At 36.1% G+C, this 16,032-nt stretch overlaps 1 pseudogene; it reads left to right on the plus strand.

Annotated features, from left to right (window-relative positions):
- Window positions 1-947: 947 nt before the first annotated feature.
- Window positions 948-13,471, plus strand: LOC103934803 (annotated as a pseudogene).
- Window positions 13,472-16,032: the final 2,561 nt, after the last annotated feature.

Raw genomic sequence — 16,032 nt, forward strand, 5'->3', positions numbered from 1 at the left:
CAAGTGATATAAGTATGATATGAGATGTGTAGGCTTGCATGCCTTAGGTACACGCAACGTTTATTCATTTCAATTATTTTGTTGGTACTTTCAATTGTAAAGTAATTTGTGCACTAATTTTATTCCGCTGCGTATTCAATAAACTTGATATAGTAAACTCGAGGGTTTTATCATGTACAATTTTGTTATACAATGTATTGTGATTCAGTTACAAATAAATATTATTTTACTTTTTTGCACCATGTTTTGGTTAAAGAATTTATTTTTATAATTAAAATATGGCTCACACTTGATCCGTGAATAGTCTTTATTTTTGGATCGAAGTATCACACTTTAACCTCCATAATTTGTACAAGTAGTGAATACCGTACTTTGAACTCAAAAAAATAATGTGAGAATTGTGATATTATGAAGGTCGATATGTGACAATCTTGAAGGTATATCTACTAAAATTACCAAAGGAATCCACATTAAAATGTTAAGTAATCTCACAAACTGATAGATAGTATATGGTAAAAACACATCAACCATCCTCCAAAATAGAAACAAATTCCAAACTTTGAGAAATGAAAATGACAGAGATAAACATCTCTTCACTAAAATCCGTTCCAATCCAAAGCAAACAAGGGCTGGTTTGATATTGCTGTGTTTTAAAAAAAACTGCTTTTGCTGTGCTATGAGAATAAGCAGTTGTGAAATAAAGCAGCAAAGTGTTTGGTAAACTTTTTTGTAAAAGTACTTTAAAAAAAAAAACAGTATTATAGTATTTGATAAACTTTTATGTAAAACAGATGTGAAAAAAAACTGATTTTTCAAAGTTAAGTTTTACAACTTTGTATTTTTAACTTTTTTTTCATCTAAAACTATGAAAAAAGATTGAAACGGAATGTTATCGTACATAAAAAAGCCCATAACTTTTTTGATAGCTACTTTTTCATAATCAACTCAGTACCAATCATGTCTCACTGATGAACCAATGGCCCAGCAGCAGCAGCTAACCAAGTGCAGCACCTGGGCCACCGCTCCCAACCTTAATCTTCCCCGCCAGAACACCCAGCGCTTTGCCTTTCCCAGGCGCCAAAACCCGAATCAGAAGATCAAGAGTCTGAATTGGCGGATGCGAGGGCGTTGGTGGCGAAGGCGAGTAATTTCGGGGCATGGACTGAGGTGGCGGAGAATACGGTGGTCGACAGGCCGAAACTGCAGCCCTTTCAGGTGTCTCAGGGTCATCCGAGTCTGCTCGGTGCCACGGCGCGTGATGGCGGGGTTAACTTTGCCGTCTATTCCGGCAATGCGGTTTCCGTCACTCTCGGTTTGATCACTCTCTCCGATTTAGAGGGGTTAAGTCATGAATTGAACATTTTGTTGCCAATTTCTCGTGCTGCTGTTAATATTAGGTTTGTCGGGCCAAAAGCCCGAAAGCTTGCTTCTTTTAGTGGCAGTGCATTTGTGGTTTGAGTTCTACTTAACTGGATTTAAATTGAGACTCGGTTGGTTAAGAGCATTCTCCCTTGCATTCAAGGTCCCGAGTTTGAATCATCCCTCCCCAATATTGATTGTATAAAAAAAAATTGAAACTTGTGGAGTTTCTTAACTTGAGTTGTATGTAAATAATTGATTGATTAATCGTTGATATGCATTTGATGTAGGATAAAGTTACCGAGCAGATCCCTCTAGATCCTTTGACCAACAAGACCGGAAATGTGTGGCATGTACTTCTCAAGGAGATTTCAAAGATATCCTTTACGGATACAAATTTGATGGGAAGTTTTCGCCTGAAGAGGGACACCGAGAATTGTATTGGATCCTTATGCAAAGGTTATTGATCTCAATGAATGGCAAGGCATCTTCTATTTGTTGTTTCATAGGAGTTGTGCGGTTTCTTCTCCGCATCATAAAATAAGAACGTTGGTTGCTTCTATAGATGAGTGATATAATGCATGCATGGGTTTTAATGACTTGTTTTTGGTTTTAAATTTAACGTGCGGGGACTCATTTTTGATATTTTTTAAATTTGTCTAGGCGGTTATTCGTAGAGGAGAATTCCGCAAGCTAGGTCCTGATGGTAATTGCTGGCCTCAAATGGCTGGAACATCAGGTACCTTCTTTTGATGATCAGGTACTTTATCCACAATTTCTGTTTTAGTTTTACATTTGGTAACAACTTATCACACCTGCTTGCAGACGTTATCTCTTTGCTTCAGATTTTCCACCTTTTGACTAGGAATTGATTTTCCTTTGTTCTTTTTGAAGAACTTAGTAGTTTTGGTTTCATTAGCAAAACAATTTGAACAGGATGCGACAGAGAGAAATAAAGCATCTCTTTTATCTCTCTACTTTCTCTTGTTCTCCTGTGTCGTTAAGGTTGCATATCCACCTATCATCGCTATCAGTCTAGGATTTCAAACTGTGATAGTGTGTTTTGAGCACTTTAAAGTCTAAATTCAGTTCATTTGAGTTGGAACAGGGAAGTAACCGTCGAATTCAGTTCATTTCATTTGGAAATACTCACAAAAAGTTTATAGTTTAAGTTTTGTGGAATTCATTTGGGTGTCTAATTGGGGGATGGCTAATGGATCATTTACCAAATGAATTCCATGACTTTAAAACTTTTATTCTAAAGTGAATTCATTGGAAATCAAGTAAATTAATGAATTCATCTCAATTTAAATAATTCTTGGTCATTTCTCAAGTATAGGGTAATTTAATTACATGGGGAGCCTCTATACCTGCCTTGTCATAGGTCTTTGATGCCTGGAAATTATGTTCAAGTTGCCATTTCTGTTTTTGTAGGTTGGAGATGGGAGGAGGAGACTACAAGCTAGATTTCTGTTGAATAAGTTTAAATTGCGTACTGCTTTCTTAGCCTGATACCCTTGTGATGTAACAGTAAAAGGAAAAAAAAAAAAAAAAATACCAAACTTTTCCTTTTCAAAGTTTGTTGCTTTCAGGTCAAAGTTATAAGTTTGAAATATCGTCCCATGATTGTTTTTAGCCTGAGAGGAACCTATAACTGGCCTCCGTTTTTGGTTTCTCTAATCTTTTATTTCACAATATTTAAATAACAATGTCAACGTAAACCTATAACTTGTATTTTCACTCCCATGGAAATCTTTTTAGGAAGCAGTTCAACAGAATTATTTTGGACAACGCTAAATTTGCAAATGAATCATTTTGCATTTGTCTTATATGATCTGGAATATTTTCCAACACTGGTTCTTCCTTTTGATTTCATTTGACTGGGAAGGAGATTTACCACTGAAATATCCACAAAAAGATCTTATCATATATGAAATGCATGTGCGAGGGTTCACAAGGCATGAATCGAGAGTGACTGACTTTCCTGGTACATACCTTGGTTTGGTGGAGAAATTTGATCATTTAAAGGTCAGTGGTTCAAAGAAATTCTGGAAAAATTTTGAAAACTGCTTCATAGGGAGGTTTGTTTCGCTAGGTAGGGTGGTATATATTTTTATTTCAAATTAATACTGTAAAACAATCTTGGGTTGTGTGAGCGTGCATGGTGCATTGGAAGCCCATTGGACATATGATATGCACAGCCGGAGTTGGGGACTTAGGTCATGTTGAAGCCATTGCCTTTTTGTTGGCACCTATCAACCTAACTTAGATTTGTGTTGAGATTGGGGCAGTGCAAGATGATCAGAACTCGTCTCGGTCCCTTTATGCAAAATATGCCATTGTTGATTACTAATATAAGGTTAAAGGTTGTCTTATTTGGAGCATGTCACTAGTATTCACTTTCCCATGAGCCATCAACCAAACAAAAAGGTTCACTTTTCTGTTATAGATGAGGAACAAAATATGATTTTATTTATATACAAATCTTTACTGGAATGAAGTTACATGATAGTATCTCTTTAACGACTTTGTAGTGTATTCCCAAATAAAGAAGAATCATCATTTCATGTATGGAAGAGGAATAATATTCTTTATTACGTAAAGTGTTTTAAGTGTTTATCTACCACGTCAAGTGTTTAGCAGGACAATCACAAGTAATATGATCAACAGTTTAGAGTTAGCATGTGGATGTTCTTATTAGGTTTTGTTTGTTTTGTAGGAGCTCGGGATCAATTGTTTGGAGTTAATGCCATGTCATGAGTTCAATGAGTTGGAGTACTTCAGCTACAATTCTGTCTTGGGTGACTGCAAGTACAATACTTCTGTCTTCTATGTACGTTGTGTCTTGAAATTGTTTAAGAATGGGAACAACAAACAAACGCAAGAAAGTAAGCCATAATATAAAATGAATATGGTTGGCAATGTGCTTACAAACACGGGGCAGCAACAAAAAAATCCCAACCATATAAATAATGGGTACAACCAAACATCTTATCAAGCATCTAGGTTCAAGGCTCGACGAACAAATAAAAAGAACAGGATAAAAAAGGAGCATTCTCATCTCTTTTCTTCTCTCTTTCACACACCTTGCCCTACAACATTCTCTCACTCAAACTCTTTGAATGGTGTGCTGAACATTGTTCTGTTACTTACTGTTACAGGTAAATGAGTGCAGTGACTCTTCTTGTATAGCTACAGTAGTGGCTTCATCAATTAAGAAATCTAATCCTAATCCGAATCTCATTACCAAGTATGTCCAACCTTCTTCAATTGGGAAAGCAACACATCTGGGAGCAAGATTCATATCCTCATAGAAGATTAGTTCTATTAAGTTTAGGAAACTCATCAGGGGCTGGACAACCCAACACATTGTTTTCTTTATGTGTATGCAAGACAACAATCTAGATTGTAACTCGAAACAAATCTTCTAAAATCAAAATCTGTAGACGCTAACTTTCTAGAGTAGAATTGATTCATGGGTGCTTTCTACCATAAGAGTATATGCACCTTGTTGAAAAGAACTCCAAAAATGGGCCGAAAATTTCAACTTTTTTCTTTGAAGTCTGAAATTTTTAACCTTTGACTTCCTAGAATCTTGAGGAAAAGATTTTGGTGCCTTCAGCCATATATTTTGTGTAAGTCAATTTTTATTTTTCCCTGGGTAAATTTTTGGGGATACTCAACTATCAATTACTTTTCACCAATGATAAGATATTCTTCTGCTGGCATACGTAATTGTTGCCGTGATGCAATAAATGAAGTCAAGTTTCTTATTAAAGAGGCACATAAACGTGGAATTGAGGTGACATATAATGGTAATACTGTCAGAATTTTTTGATGAGATATTTTGTTTTAAGTTTTCTAATATAGTTCTATTAAAATTAGGTGATCATGGATGTTGTCTTCAATCACACAGCTGAAGGGAATGAAAACGGTCCCATGTTGTCTTTTAGAGGTGCTGATAACAGTGTCTATTACATGCTTGCGCCTAAGGTATAGCTCTGAAATTATTAACTTTTTTGTGTGCTATGACTTCATACTATGTTTTACTCTTTCAAACCTTATTTTCCTGAGGAAATCATGTGCTTCTCATATTTATTGGTTTTGTCCTTTGTTGATCTTGTTCAATACTTTAAATGTTTATGGTCCCTGAATCTAGTTGAGGACAATTTTGATGCGTTTAACATGGTGGGTTTATTTGCTATTGCTATTTATGTTGTTCCATGTAATTGGATGTTTGCTTTAATCTCATAAGCTTCTATTCTGTGGTTTGTTTTGTTGAAGAAGAGCATGCTTTTATATGATGCAATTAGCTGTTTTCTCTCCAAGTGAAGTTTTCTAATTCGAAGTGAATTTGGTTGTAGATTTAAGTCTTGTCCTCTAATGTCTGTCTATCAAGCATCAACCATATTCAGCAAAAAGAAAGTAAGTTTATGTCCGTTTTCATAGATTTTCTTTCATATTCAATAAATAAAATTAAGTTGGTATTTATTCTATCCAAATAAAAGCAGCGTAAACTGAGGGAAAAAAACAGTAAGATATAGTTTTTCCTAAGGGAATGATGTGTACCCTACTGCTTGTGGTAAATTTGTTTAAAACACAAGTGATTTACAAGTCTCGCGGTCATGTGGTGGGCCAATTTGGTATCTCTCTGTCAATAGTAGCTCATTCAGTTTTATCAGTATCATACTTATCCCTTTTTTTCAGTTTTTTACTCCGGAGAGTTCTTTTTTATGAGGAGAATTTTCATGAATTACATAGCTGATAAATGGTCAATCTGAAATGGAGCAGCAGAAAAGTATATGCTGTTATGTTTTGTTTGTAATCATATTTCAAATATATACTAAAGCAGGTCGATTGATATTGATCATTGGACTTATAACTTATATGCGTATTGAATTGGAAGACCATACCAAGGTCAGGTTTGCGTTGTATGCCCCAGACCTAGAATCCATTTGTGTCATAAACTGAAAAATATGTGACATTTTTTATTTTTCTGGTGCCATCTTTTTTTATTTGGCGTCTCTTCATTCATACATTGTGAACTCAATCTGTTGTCCCTTTATTCTTAACAGGGAGAGTTCTATAATTATTCGGGATGCGGTAACACATTCAATTGCAACTATCCTGTTGTGCGCCAGTTTATTGTAGACTGCTTGAGGTAGAATTTCTCGAATCTTCAGTCTTGCTTTTATCCAATAGAATTTCCTATCAATTGAAATTTGCATTGGTGAATTTGATATGTGGAAATTATTTATAGTTCCCGGAGATAATCTACATTGTGGAAGCCAAGGCTGTGTCATGCTTCATATATTATTTGGTCATGCAGGCATTGACAACTTTAACTTCTCGCATTGTGACTCTGAGACCTAATGTTGTGCATAGTCATGTAATAGTGCCAATTCATAACCCAATTGTGCTTCTGAATCATGTCATTGTCAGATTGTCTCTATATGACATTCTTCCTCTGTAATTATTGTGGCAAGGAACTAGCAAATTAAAGTTCTTGTAAGCTCACTTACTCCATGTCTCTGGAAGAGAAAAAAATTGTTTATAGTTGACAACACATATGCTAGTTGGCTTATGTACTCCTACATTGGCAAGTGCTTTGATAAGATGCCCTGCCACTGCTATATCTGAATGAATCTCACTCACTTTTTCTTGTTGTCTGCTATCTATCCTCTCTTCCATCATTTGTCCGAAAAATTGCAACTCTATCCTGTGTCGTTTATCACTTTTTGATAATTTTGATGTTATGTCTATGATTTTGAAGTGTGGTTGTGTTTAACTATTGATTTTTTTTTCCCGTAACCATCATCTGCTACTTATATACTCCAAATGGTAGAAAGGTCATTGTTTTCGTTTTCTGCGCAACAGATATTGGGTAACAGAGATGCATGTGGATGCGTTCTGCTTTGATCTTGCTTCTATTATGACCAGGGGTAGCAGGCTCTGCCAGATGCTGTATTATGAATCAGTTTATACTGGACACTGGTGTCATTTCAGTCGTTTTATCTTCGCTTCTTTGTCCAGTCTCTGGGATGCAATTAATGTATATGGGAGTGCAATAGAAGGTGACTTTTTGACAACTGGAACCCCTCTTGTTACCCCACCATTGGTTGACATGATAAGTAATGACCCAATACTTCATGGAGTGAAGGTTCTTACATTAAACCTTTTTATCAGTATTTCTAAGATTTTGAAGGGTCATTTGAATTACACATATTTATCAGCATCCCTATGTCTACATTCTAGAACATAGATTATTGATACAGTTGGGTTTTTAGGGGTGACCAGCTACGAGAACCAACGCCTTAGAAGAAATATGAGACTCAACTCACCTTGGTCAATTTTCAAAGCCCATCTAATTCATTCTGTACTACTTAATCAGTCCGGAATAGTTATTTCATCAAGTTCGTATCTCCATTCTATGAATTGAAATTTAATAGTAAATCGAAAGGGGTATACTTAATTTTGTTCTTATTAATCATCAATCTGCCATAAAATAGTTAATAGACATGTATAAGTCAAGTGAGAGATGCTTATAGATTAGAAACATGGACTACCCTGACATCGCCACACCATAGCAAGGTGATGCTCTTTTAAATCATAAAACATATTTCATGTTACCTTCGTGCTTCCTGGAGTGTCCCATTTCCTTTGTTTTTCTGAAGTTGTTTCGAATTTTCCATAATAATTTTCCTTGCTTTTTTTTTTTTTTTTTTTTTTTTTTTTTTGTATTCTTGTTTCTAGAATTTTGCTGAGCCTAATGATCCTGCACAAGAATTTATCTCACTGGTTTCCATGATTCGGCCCTGCACAAGAATTTATTTCTACAGCTTATTGGAAATTACTATTACTACTGTGCTAGTATTTAAAGGATAAGTGATCGACCTATCCATGTTTTTTATCTTTTCCCAAACAGCTTATAGCTGAAGCATGGGATGCAGGAGGCCTGTACCAAGTTGGCATGTTTCCTCACTGGGGTAGTTGGTCAGGATGGAATGGGAAGGTATGTTTAGACATTATAGTTTTGTAGTCATTTCAATTAATCCATACTTACTGAGATAAAAAAAAAACTTAATAACAGAAGAAAAGACATCCACATGTTCTTCAGGTAAGACAAGTCCTAATTGACCTGATCTTCTTTTCCACACTATTATAGTACCGGCTGAACAAGGATCTGGGAAGGCTGTGCCATTAAACAATAAACATTCAAACTTAAGTTTTAGCATACATCCATGAAGAGTATTTTCTGGCCATCCAGTCCAAATGTTTAATCGTTGAGAAACCTTCTGACAAGTACAAATTGGGCTTGCTAATCAGTTAAATCAGAATAGGAGATTCTTCCTACATGTGTTTTAGATTTTGGAGAGCTTCATACATCAGATGATCAGAATAGATTAGAGTTCTTTCTCTTGTTGTTGGGTTGGCACCTCTTCAGGTTTTGTGATTGGGGGGTAACTCTTTCTGTATCCTAAACCTATTAATTCATTGATCTGGAATTAGATCATGCAAATGACTCTTAAACAATCTACCAATGCATCTTGTTCAACATAACCAAGTCTAATTATTCTATTTTTTGGACCATTGGCATCTCATACTTTTGGCCAGTTGATCTATCTCACTAAAATCTAACCAACCATTAAAGTGCAATAATATGTTTGAGACAGAAACATTTGGCTTTACTTAAAACCTTTTTTGTTGTTTGGTGTTATAACTCATGACCTTATTCCCCAGCATTTTTGAGTCCTGAAACCTGCTAAGTGGACTTTGTGGTATACTTTATAGGTTAGTCACAAAGCCAGTTAGGCAATGATTGTGTTTTACCTTGATATTTTAGTTTGATACAGTTCGTAAATTCCTGTAACTTTCAGTATCATGACACAGTGCGGCAGTTTATCGAGGGTACAGATGGCTTCTCTCTCTCTCTCTCTCTCTCTCTCTCTCTCTCTCTAACACTCATTATTTCTTTGGACCAGGAAGGGGGGAGGCCATGGAATAGTATCAATTTTGTTGGTACACACGATGGTTTTACTTTAGCTGATTTAGTAACCTATAACACCAAACATAACCTGGCAAATGGAGAAGACAACAATGATGGAGAACGTCATAATAATAGCTGGAACTGTGGACAGGTGAATATTGATAAATATGTATTCTCTGATGGTTGGATATAGCCTTTGATGCTGATGGTAGTCTGTGTGATAAGGTTACCACATCTGTAATCCTTATGATCAGGCATGCTAAAAGTCTTAAGGTCTAAAATGTCTCATCTGGCTTTATGATGATATATATTCTGCACTTATGTCTTATAGTTTCCACTCATACTCGACCTCTTTTCCCTGTTTGATTTTCTCGTTAATCTGTTAGGCGGGGAATCGATTTTTCTTGCTTTTAGAAGGTTGATTACCCATGAAGAAGGGAAATATGTTTTTCATGTGTTTATGGGACAGAAACTCCGCATCACTTCTGTGGTGTTTTTTTCTGTCTTATCCCATGGAACAATTAAAAGGGTTATCTTATAAATTAGACCCTTGGCCAGCCCTACAGGAAATGGACTCCTTTTGTGCGTGTATCTTAGATTTGTACTCCATGGTTGTGTTTACTAGTTGTCATTCTGTTTTTTAACCCAATCATTTAGGGGCTTTTCCCATATAAGCCTCCCATAACATCACAATCTATAGAAAAACACTTCAAACCTTATACTTTAGAGAAAAACCCAACTTAGTTTGTAACACCAAAGGAATTTCACAATTAAGAAGCAAGTAGAGCATGACAATTGGATAGATGAGTTTTTTTTTTCCGTCCAATTAAGCTCTTGAAGTGTTTTTGTTATAAATCTTAATGATGTCGGGGTAATTTTTTTTTCTAAAGTACTGTTATTTAGGAGGGAGAGTTTGCAAGCATTTCAGTGAAGAAACTGAGGAAATGACAAATGCGAAATTTTTTTGTCTGCCTCATGGTTTCCCAAGTAAGAAGCTGTTCTTATCGCTATTTTATCGAATTGAGGTTCAGTTATAGTGCATCTTATACTATGACTCTTAATTAGGACTACTATGACTCGTCCTTATTTTAGCATTTCTACGTCGGTCTTGATTTCTTGTAATGCAAGTCTGAATTTTATTTTTTATTAAAAATTTTAGTTTCTTAAAGACTTCTTTACCAACATTTTCAATTAACTGAGAAGGGGCATGTGCATCTTTGAAGTTCATGGACACCAAAATAGTAGGGCATGAGAATTGGTTGTTGTGAATGGATCCCTCATTGATGGGAGGAAGGACTTTGCATGGGCTTATAAGTAAGTTGGGTTACTTCCCATATTGCCAAGTGGTTTTATGGTGGAACCTCAACTTCTTCGTGGTATCAGAGCAGGTTGTCTCACGTGTGAAGCCAAATGGCCACACGCCCTCCACGTCACCCCGTTGTGTTGTCCACGTATTAGACTTGAAAATTCGCCACACGTGAGGGGGCGTGTTGAGAATGGATCCTACATTGATGGGAGGAGGGACCTTGCATGGGCTTATAAGTAAGTTGGGTTACTTCCCATATTGCCAATTGGTTTTATGGTGAAACCTCAACTTCTTCATTGGTGTGTTTTCAGTGCAAGGAAATAAAGGAGAAATAGAAAACTAGTGCTACTGCTAAATTGGTTAACCATTGAATGGTGTTGATCTTTGTCCTGTTAAATTAAGAAGGGTTTCATGGATTCTTTTATACTACCCCAACAGTTTAGAATGGATCCTGCTGAATTTTCATTCTAAAGATAACAGAAGAGCCTGAATTTGTACATTAACTTGATTTTGCATCTTGTAGTTTTTTGGAGCAGAACTCTACATTGACCTGTAGATATTGTTTAAATGCAGCACTTTCTAGGTAGATTGTGCTGACGATGTTGCATACTTTTTTGTCTGCTTATTGACTACATATTCCAAAATTTTCTGTGTATCAGGGTGTCCCGATGCTGTGTATGGGTGATGAATATGGCCATACAAAAGGGGGAAACAACAACACATATTGCCATGATAATTATGTTTTTCTCTACACCTTTGTCAATACACTTTCTGTCATACCCTCTTTTTATTTTATTTTATTTTATTCATTTTTATGGTTGTTGCTGTGCTGTAGATTAATTACTTTTGATGGGATAAGAAAGAAGAGTCCTCATCGGACTTTTTCAGATTTTGCTGCCTCATGACCAAATTCTGCCAGTATGTCTATATTACTGGTTGGGGGTAATTATACTGTGCTTTTTGATTGATATTTTGTATCTCTTCACTGCGAATTATGCAGGGAACGCGAGTCACTTGGGTTAAATGACTTCCCAACGGCAGAGAGGCTGCAGTGGCATGGTCATGCTCCTGGGGTGCCAGACTGGTCTGACACAAGCCGCTTTGTTGCCTTTACTCTGGTATTGACCACCTTGACTAATGCAGTTTAAAATCAAGTTTTAATTATCGTACCTTGTTTATTGAAATGGGGATAAGCGGAAGATTACCATGTTCCAACTTCCACAGTGACCTTATGCCCTTGTGTTATACAAAAGTCTTAACTTGCATGGAAGTACCCCATCAGACGTATCATGAAAATGGTATATCCTGGGTTCTTCTGAATGCTCCCAACTGGCCTGCCCATTTTCCAACATTTACAAATCAATGCTTGAGCCCTAAAAGGAGCCTTGGCACACCTTTTTGTAGGTCTCTAGATTAAGAAGCCATCAACCTTGATTGCGCAGGGTGTTTGAATTTGAACACGAGTTCTTTGCCTTATAATTTGGAGATTTAACTCCATCCATTTTTAGAACAGACTTAAACCTAAAGGTGCATTCCCTTGTTTATATGACAAATGCACACTAGTGTCCCATGTGATGCTTGTGTAAAAGTATGACAGGTCATACCAGGGTTACACGAATTACGATGAAAGTGTTTGTATAGAAATATAAAAGTAATAAAAGTACAACGATAAGTAATTTTTTTAATTTCTTTTGTAAATTTTGTCATTGTTTTCATGTACTTGTGCCAGACTACACCCAATGTGCAGGTTGGATATATGGTGTGGCAATCTAATAAATCAACAATTTGGTCCTCAACTTAAGTCTTCATTGGTTGGCCATAGATACATAGCTTGGCAGATAAGATGAATTCTTGTTTGAATGTCGGTCGAGGTTCACAGTCTAAGAAAACTATTACATAGGTTGGATGAAGAAAGTGTTTGTCCTAGCATGCACACCTCTTAGAATGTGCCACATTTAGCAGCAGGGTCATCATATGAGTAGCAGATTTTTTTGTTATTCTTGTGGTTAATAGCTTCTCTTTTGGATCTTATTGGGTTGTCTTGGTCTTCATTAGATGGCCTTAGATACATAGCTCGGCAAATAAGATGAACGGTTGAGGTTGACAGTCTAAGAACACTATTACATAGGTTGGATGAAGAAAAGTGTTTGTCCTAGCTCTTATTGTGTTGTTTTGGTTGTAAACTTCTGCTATTTAACTGGTCTGTGACTCTACATGTTAATCCAGATGGACTCCGTGAAGAGAGAGCTGTATATCTCTTTCAATGCCAGCCACTTAGCTGTGATCATTTCTCTGCCAGAGAGGCCTGGATACAGATGGGAGCGCTTGGTCGACACCAGCAAGCCTGCACCATTTGACTTCCTTACTAGTGACCTTTCAGAAAGAGATACCAGAGTTAAACAGTATGCTCACTTTCTCAACGCCAATTTATATCCCATGCTAAGTTCTTCTTCAGTAATCCTATTACTTTCTCCCGTCGAAGATCCATAGCTTAATAAAAGCACCAGTGCAGAATCTGTATTTACAGATATAACGACGAAAGAAACTGGTGGCTTGTTCAAATCCTTGCATTATCAACTCGGAGTCCGGAACAAATTATAGAAAGGAAGTAAATGGTAAAGTTGCAAGTGGTCGAGATTCTGTGCAAATAGTTTGGAGGGAAATCATGTTCAAGTTTCTGATACTCCACAACAAAATAATAAATAAATAAATAATTTAAAGATGAATAAATCCACCACACGTATAAATTTTAAGCAAATGTATAATGTTTTGATTGTATTTTCCTTGTGAATAAAGTTATTGGAGAAGTTGGTTAGTAACTATGAGTGTGGTGAATTACTTGCATTAACATTTTTGGTAGATCAGAATTTTGGGTCATCAGAAACTTTCTATTGATGGTTTTCACCTTGAACGAATTCTTATGTGGTGATGCTCGTATTAAACACATGTATCCGCTTGGTACTACAATGGAGTAGTATTTCTTTCTATTTGTAAGAGTGAAGTTTTAAAATTAAGAATCTTGTGGACGTCGAGTTTTATACCAAATTGTTATGGTTGGCCATGTTAAAGAAAACGCACGTAAATTGCATAAATTAGGCATATTACCTGATAATATTAAGTCATGATGACCATAAGCTTGTTGGTTGGTTCCAAACACTAGCTCTTACTCGTCTATTATAAATTGGATTGAGATTCATTATTTTGCGCATCAAATCATTTTTTTAGTTTTTCAAACTCACGATATTATTTACAGAAAAAAGGATAGACATAGTCTCATAATAAATAAGTAATAATTTAGTTTAAATTCATCTTTAATAAGAATTAAATCTAAAACTCTTATTTATAAAACTAAAGAAAAATATTATGAATGATAGTGGTTACGCATCAAATCAATATCTCGTTTGATTTGAGAAGACATGAAAAGTGGCTTTATTAAGAATCTCATATTTAATAAGGCTCTGAACGATATGGGAGATCATGGCCTGTGACAAAAATTGCTATCTCGTCACGAATCTTGTGCGATCATTCATTGTCCATTCTTGCTAAGTCTCGAGTGTAGCTTTGGGCTTTGCAAAGCCTTATGAGGTTCGGATTCCTTTCATTTAAACCTCATAATTTACAAATCTGAATCTTTGAAATTTAATTTAACGGTTACAAATAAAAAATTTTATTAGAAATTATAATATTTTTAACCATTTGATTAAATTTTAAATGTCTGAATTTGTGGATAATAAGAATTAGATAGCCGGAATTCGGAAAGGATCACTTTCCATGAGATGCAGTAATTCTGTTGAGTTTGGTGGCCGTTCGGTCATGTCATGCGTGTTTAACATGCAAATCCAATAGAGGCCATGTCTACCTCATTTAATGCAGATGTTACTGTAGGCTTAATTTCCGGCTTGTAAGTGAAGGAGAATGTCGTCCTTATTTCAGTCCACTCACAAAAAATTTTTGGATGATAGTAGGTGAATTGTCGATTCTCTCTATCTCCTCCCGAGTGAAATTAAATCTTTAAATTATATTTTCTGTAAAATAAATCTTTATATTCATTAAAAAAAAAATACCAATTTTATTAATACTATTATATTAAAAACTATTAAATCCAATTTTTTCTCAATTTAAGGCATGTGACTTGCACGTGGTACATTTGAAAAGATAACATCGTTATTTTTTCACCTATAAGTCTTCAACGTTGCATTTTTGTTGCAAATCTAATTTCTAGTTTATTAACTTCATATACTCTTTGTTCCAAAAAAATAAAATAAAAAAAGCTATTAAACCCACTCCACAATCCTATTTCCCACGCCATCTTATATTCATCCCTCATAAAAAGTTTAAAAAATAAAAAGATAAATTACACAAAACTACTTTAACTATGAATCGAACCATAATCTCATAGTTCATATTTTAAATATTGCAATGTCATATCTCAATTTATAAATTCATTTTAATATCAGACCTACGTCAAGTTTTCTATTAATTTAGCTGTTAAATGATGATATGACAAAAACGGGTCCGCTCATTTGCTAACTAAAATAAAAAATAATTAATTATTAATAAATTATTATTTTTTATTCATTACACTCTTTTTACTCCCCCTCTGTCCCTCAACCTCTCCCTCTCTCCCAACTCTCTTGTCCCGCTCATTTCTGCAAAAGCAGAAAATCAATGACGGCGTCTGCCGCCGCTCCCTTTGGAGCCAAACTACCACCACCACCAACCTGCAAACCCAGAAACGAGAGTCCCTTAGATTTGAGATCGGACATTTGCACTGACGCCACCTCCCCCCCGCGGGACACCAGCGATTGCGGGTAGAAAAGGGTCATGGCTAGCCCGAACACCGGATCCGAGGGTAACGGAAGAATCGATGGGCCCGCTTGGAAAGGAGCAGAGCCAGCGTGAGCACCAGAAAGAGGAAGAGTGAGGCCGCGGACTGTAGGGACGTGAATCGGTGGAGGCGACCGCGTGTGGTTGATATCCACCGCCTGCTAGGGTTCTGGTGCTGTTTAAACTAAAAAGCAAATTACAAGCAAATAATAAGAATTAATAAAAAATAAATAAATAAATAACAGAATTTTGTGACTAATTTCAGTTGGGATACTTTAATTATTCAAATTGAACCAAAGGGAAAGCGATAATCTTCTTTGCTTCTCTCACATCCAAACCAGAGCACGGTAAGAACGGCAGAAGACCAAATCATGATATTAACAGGAACCTTCGGGACTGTCGTCATCGAAAGACATGGCTTTGCAGCCAATTCGCTGGCATTGAAACAGAGCTGCCCGCTGACCCTCCATCCTCTCTTCTCGTGTTGGAATTCATGTGATTTCATCACATTTGAATTCCAGTGAGTTCATCAAAATTTGGTCAGCAAGTTGAC

Source organism: the organism of the source record quoted next, unplaced genomic scaffold, assembly GCF_019419815.1.
Source record: "Pyrus x bretschneideri cultivar Hongxiangsu unplaced genomic scaffold, Pyrus_bretschneideri_v1 Contig36, whole genome shotgun sequence".
Lineage (NCBI taxonomy): Eukaryota > Viridiplantae > Streptophyta > Magnoliopsida > Rosales > Rosaceae > Pyrus > Pyrus x bretschneideri.